The sequence below is a fragment of the Otolemur garnettii genome, unplaced genomic scaffold, assembly GCF_000181295.1.
Source record: "Otolemur garnettii isolate 467f Iridium unplaced genomic scaffold, OtoGar3 scaffold00253, whole genome shotgun sequence".
NCBI lineage: Eukaryota > Metazoa > Chordata > Mammalia > Primates > Galagidae > Otolemur > Otolemur garnettii.
Window position 1 is genome coordinate 418627 of NW_003852648.1, and position 6655 is coordinate 425281.

Below are 6655 nucleotides of genomic sequence, written 5' to 3' on the forward strand. Positions count from 1 at the left end.
TATAATATAGATATAATATATATATATGTATATATATTAGATAGAGTTTCACTCTGTCACCCAGGCTAGAGTGCTATAGTGGCATCAAAGCTAGCAGGAACCTCGAATTCTTGGGCTCAAGTACTAGCCTTAGCCCCCCAAGTAGTTGGGACTACAGGTGCTGGGGGATGTTCCCCTAATTTATCTATTTTAGTACAGATGGGTCTCATTCTTGATCAGGCTGGGCTCCAACTTCTGACCTCATGCAATTCACACACCTCAGCCTTCCAGATTGCTAGAATTATAGGCATAATATATCAGGCTCCATCAATTTTCTACTTGAATGGAGAAAGGGTCTTGCTCTTGCTCAGGTTGGTCTCAAACTCCTGAGATCAGGCAAGGTGAGGTGGCTTACACCTGTAATCCTAGTATGCTAGGAGGCCAGGATGGGCAGATTGCTTGAGCTCAGCAGTTTGAGACCAGCCTGAGAAAAAGGAAGATCCATTCTCTAATAAAAATAGAAAAATTAGCTTAGCATTGTGGTAAGTGTCTGTAGTCCAAGTTACTAAGGAGGTTGAGGCAAGAGGATCACTTGAACCTAGAAATTTGAGGTTGCTATGAGGTATGCTGATGCCACAGCACTCTAGCCTGAGCAACAGACTGATACTGTCTTAAAAAGCAAGAAACAAAAAACAAAAAAATACTTGGGTGGTACCTGTGGCTCAAAGGAGCAGGGCACTGGCCCCCTGTGCCGGATGTGGCAGGTTCAAACCCAGCTCCAGCCAAAAACCGCAAAAACAAACAAACAACAACAACAACAACAAAAACACTTAGCCTGGACATGGCGGCTCACGCCGTAATCCTAGCACTCTGGGCTAGGCTGGTGGATTGTCTGAGCTCAGGAGTAGGAGACCAACTTTATTAAGAGCAAGACCCCCTTTTCTACTGAAAATAAAATTTTAAAAACTGGCCAGGTGTTATAGCTGGTGCCCATGCTCTCAGCTACTTGGGGAACTAAGGTAAAATGATTACTTTAGATCAAGAGTTGGAGGTTGCTGTGAACTATGACACCAAAGGTGACAAAGTGAGACTGTCTCAAGAAATCAAACCAAACCAAACAAAAACAAAAACAAAAAAACTTGTGAGCTCAAGTGAGTCTCTCATTTCAGCCTCCCAGAATACTAGGATTACAGTCATGAGCAATCCTGCCCTGCCTGGAAAGATCTATTAATGGCTAATTTTGGTAAATTGGAATTATCAATGAAGTAAAAATCTGCTAACTAGATATTTTTGTGTCTATGAAAATAATCAGGTGATTGTTCTATTTCTCTTTATGAAAACAATGAGCATAGACCAACCATAGTGGTTCACACCTGTAATCCTAGCACTCTGGGAGGCTGAAGCAGAAGGATAACTTGAGATCAAGAGTTTGAGACCAGACTGAGCAAAGCAAGACCCATTTATACTAAAAATAAAAAATAAAAATAAAAAAAATTATCCATGCCTAGTAGGATATGTCTATCATTCTAGGTACTTGGGAGGCTGAGGCAGGAGGATAGCTCGAACCCAGGCGTATGAAGTTGCAGCCAGCTAGGCTGAGGCCTTTACACTCCAGCTCAAGTGACAGAGTGAGATTCTGTCTAAAAAAAATAAAAGAAAGTAATGAAACTTGCTATTAAATGTCATGATGATAAACAAATTGTGGGAATCAGGTTTATAGTGTAGTTTAGGCCAGGGATTTCTGGAGGGCTTGTTGACCAGAGTCCAAGTTCCTCAAACCCCTCAAAGCTAGCAATAGCCTGGAAGTTTGCACAGAATATCTGACCCCTGGCAGGCTGACAGCTAAGATTCTAGGGGTCCCATTGACAACAGTCCAAGGGGGACAAGTCCCATGTCCCCCTTTTCCTGCACCACAGCCAGTCCTACTGTTACCTGGTGGCTGAGAACAGAATGCCTAGCAACCAAAGATCACCATCACCTGAATTCTGCCCAGGCAAAGATAGAAATCATTGAAGTGAGTTAGACAAGTTTATCCCCACTTCGTAAAGTATAAGTTGTAATCACATGGTGTGTCTGCATGATTTTCCCTTCATTTATTTCCATCCTTCTGATTGTTAAGACAGGCTTAAGGCACATTGTTTTGAATAACTTGAAGTAAGTTTATGCATTATGCTGCCAAATTGATTTGTGATTTGTGATTGAATAAAAAAACCTATGGGAGAATGGCCAGTGTTGCACTTACTGGCTGCACTTGAGATGCTTCTGACTTAGTGTCAGCCCCTCACAAGCTCCCACTGATCACTTGACCTGAGGTAACTGAGTCTGAGATTTTTCTCTTGTCAACTGTCCTCAGTGCAGATTCCAGCAAAGGTTGTGGGGACCCAGGCCCCACAATAAATTACTCTAGATTTGGAGGACTAACTCGATTTGGTCATTATATATTGTTTTTAATAATCAATTTTTTTCTTAGTATTATATCTCACACATTTGTATATATAGGGAAAGATGAAATTTTTCTGTACTAATCTGTTTTATACATTTAGAAGTTTTGGTACCAATGATTTATTTAATTTTTGTATCTTTATTTGAAAGTAGTACTTTCAGTATAAATTTGTTAAATTGAGTTAAAAGTAGCAAGGTGCAATGGCTGGTGCTTGTAATCCTTGCACTCTGAGAGGCCAAGGCAGGTGGACTTCTTGAGCTCAGGAGTTCAAGACCAATCTGAATGAGGCAGATTGAGCACCCTCCCCCAACCCATCTCTAAAAAAATAAAGTAAATAACCTGGTGTTGCTTGTAGTCTCAGGTACACAGTAGGCTGGGGCAAGAGGATCACCTGAGACTAAAAATTTGAGGTTGCTGTGAGCTATGATGCCACAGCACTGTACTGAGGTTGATAAAATGAGACTCTCAAAAAAATAAATAAATAAATAAAAATTTAAAAAAATTGAGTTAAAAGCATTCATTTATGTGATATTTAAATCAACTATAGAATTCCTCTGTTAAACTACTTTTTCCTGGATCTGTATTTGTAAGAGTATCTTTTATAAACTTTTCTGCTCATGTGAATATTATATTATTTAGCTTTCCTTTCTAAACAGAAATACATATTGATAAAGAATTGTTTTTAGAATGTTTTCTTATCTTTTTGTTCACTGGATCAATGTACTTTGAGTTGTGCTAATAAGGCAGTGGTAGAACATCAGATATACCTGAAAATATTGGCAAAACCACATGGAAAAAGTCATTGTTCATTATTTGCCTCTCTGCATCCTACATGAAACATGGCCTAAATTTAATATTTAATATGCTTAAGGCTGATTAGAGACAAGTTCTACTTAAATAAACACTACTGATAATTTTACATTATTACATACTAAAAGTATTCTTTCATAATGCCAGCCTGTATTATTTTTATTCTGTATAGAGTATAACCTTAAATTGGTTAGAAGTATTCATAAAATTGGGAGCGCTGAAACCCAATTAATGGTCACTGCCATTAAGTGATTTAAGAAAATAAAATTGAATCAATTGAAAAAATGAATTACTTTCAATTGAAGTTAAAAAGAGCAAAACGTTTTTAAACATCAAACTGCCATGAAAACTGCTTTACTCAAATCTAGGATCCACTGGCACAATTAGGTTACTGATGAGACAACTGAAGTTTATACATGTGGGCAAGTTCCAGTTTTGTCATAAGATTGGATCTAGCTTTCTTTTACAAGCTGGAGAATTTGTATAATAGTACTGTCTCAAGGCCAGGTGTGGTAGATCACACCTATAATCCTAGCACTCTGGGAGGCTGAGGCAAGTGGATTGCCTGTGGTCACAGGTTCAAGACCAGCCTGAGCCAGAGTGATTCTTCATCTCTAAAAAAAATAGCTGAGCACAAATTGTGGCAGGTACCTATAGTCCCAGCTACTTGGAAGGCTGAGGCAGGAGAATCACTTAAGCCCAAGAGTGTGAGGTTGCTGAGCTATAATGCCACAGCAGTCTACTAAGGGCAACAGAGTGAGACTCTGTCTCAAAAAAAAAAAATGTTGAAGGTGGATGACCATTCTCTTCTGGCTTGGAAAGTTTCAGTTTTAAAGTCTGCTGTCATCCTAATGGGTGTGCCCTTATAGGTCAGTTGGTGCTTACTCCTGGCTGCTTGCAGAATTTTCACTTTTGTCTTGAATTTCATGTAATCTGTGAAGAGCAAGATTTGCCCTTCCTTGTCCCTGTTTGAATACCCTTGATCTTCTTCTCTTACTTGATTGAATTGGATAGGACTACCAGCATTATACTGAATAGTAGTGGTGACACTAGGCATCCATGTCTGGTTTTAGTTCTAAGTGGAAATACCTTCAGTTTTGCTCCATTCAATATGATTGATTGTGGGTTAGTTGTAGATGGACTCTATCAGTGTAGGAAATGTCTCCTCTTCTATCAGTGTAAGAAATGTCCCATCTATGCCTATTTTCTGAAGTGTTGTTTTCAGAAAAGGATGCTAGATTTTGTCAAATGCCTTTCTGCATCAATTGAGAGAATCATATGGTTTTTACTTTTGATATTCTTTATGTAGTGAAGTACATTTATGGATTTACCTACATTGAACCAACCTTGCATCCCTGGGATAAAGCCTACTTGATCATGACATTCAATTTTTTTTTCCTAATGTGTAGTTGTATCCTGTTTGCTAAGATTTTACTGGATATTTTTGTGTCAATATTCATTAATAATATTGGACTATAGTTTTCCTTATTGGGTGCTGCCCTCCTTTTTGAATCAAGGTGATATTTTCTTTGTAGAATGTGTGAGGAAGGATTCTTTTCCTGTCTTTGTTTTGGATAGATTACTCAATATAGGTACTAGTTCCTCTTTGAATGTTTGGTAGATTTCTGATATGAAACCATCTAGTCCAGGGCTTTCCATTTTTGGAAGAGTTTATATTTTTGATAAAATGTCAATGCTTGATAAAAATTTATTGAAAATTTCTAATCTTTCTGATTGAGTTTAGGAAGGTGTGTGATTCCAGGTATTGGTCTATTTCCTCTACGTATTCAGATTTCTGAGCATAGAGTTTTTTGTAATAATTATTGAGGATCTTCTGTATTTCTGTGGCATCTGTTATTATCCTTGTTTTGTTTCTTATTGAGGTTGTTATATATCTTATTTTTCTGTTTATGGTTACTCTGGCCAATCATTTGTCAGTTTCATTAATCTTTTCAAAGTGCAGTATTTTGTTTCACTGATCTTCTGAATGATTATTTTGTTTCTAATTTCATTTCATTCTGCTTTAATTTTGGTTATTTCTTTTTTTTTGGCTTGGTTTGGGATTGGGTTGTTTTTCCTTAACCAGTTGCTTGTGATGGCCCACTAGGTTGCTGACTTACTCTCTTTTTGTTTTCTAGATGAAGACATCTAATTCTATAAATTTTCCTTCTAGGATTGCTTTTCCAGTGTCCCACAGGTTTTGATAGCTTGTGGCTTCATTATCATTTTTAAAAGAAATCTAATGATTTCCTTCTTAATCTCACCCTTAACCCAGCTGTCATTCAGCAAAAGGTTGTTTTGTTTCCATGACTTTAGTGGGAATGAATTATGTTGGTGTTGAGTTTTATTTTCAGTCTGTGATGGTCTGAGAAGGGACAAGGATATAATTTTTATTCTTTTTAATTTGTTTAAGTTTGATTTGTGTCCTAATATATAATCAGTTTTAGAAGATGGTCCATGGGCTGATGAAGAAAAATGGGTAAATAGTTTTATTAGAATGAAATTTTCTATGCATGTTAATTATTCCTTTTGTTCTAGGGTTGTGTTTAAGTCCATTACTTCTTTGTTGAATTTCTGCTTCAAAGATCTGTCCTGTACTGTCAGAGGGGTGTTAAAATCTCCCACTATTATGGAGCTGGAAGATATCATGTCAGATAATAATCAGATATCTGATTATTTAGGGCTCAATTTTTATATCTAGGTGCATTTAGATTGAGTGGACAGATGATAATGATTGTAATCTCTTCATGTTGTACATTTCCCTAAGGTCCATTTTTGTCTTTCATTATTTTTGTTGGTTTAAATCAAATTGTATGTACAAATAAGGTTCCATCTTTTTTTTCTCATTTCCTTTGCCAAAATATTGTTTTCCATTTCTTCACCTTGAGTTGTGTTTTATTCTTATGTGTTATGTGCATTTCTTGGAGACAGAAGATATATACATTTATCCAGTCAGCTGTGCCTCTGCAGTGGGAAATTCAAGCCATTCACATTTGTTGAGAGAAGTGATAGATATGGTGGCATTTTGTTTGTCTTGTTTTGAGGAGGTCAGTTGCTTTATTTTATCTAGTGTGTCATTGTGGAAGCTAGTCTTTGGTCTTAAGCTTCTGGGTCTTTATACTTGGGTTATGGATCATGATGCTGGTCAATATGAAGAACGGGTCTGAGAACTTCTTATACAGCTGGTTTAGTTGTGTTAAATTTTCTCAACACTTCCATGTCAATAAAATATTTGATTTTCCATTGCATATGAAATTCAGTTTAGAAACATACAAGATCCTGGGCTAAAATTTGTTTTCTTTAAAAAGGTTAAAGGTTAATGATCACCCTTTTCTGGCTTTAAAAGTTTTAGCTGAAAGGTCTGCTGTCATCCTGATATTTTTCCTTTGTAGATAAGATGTTTCTTAACTCTTTTTTTTTTTT

At 36.8% G+C, this 6655-nt stretch overlaps 1 pseudogene; it reads left to right on the top strand.

Annotated features, from left to right (window-relative positions):
• The window catches only part of LOC100943736, a 675731-nt pseudogene that overhangs the window by 9559 nt on the left and 659517 nt on the right, over positions 1-6655 (top strand).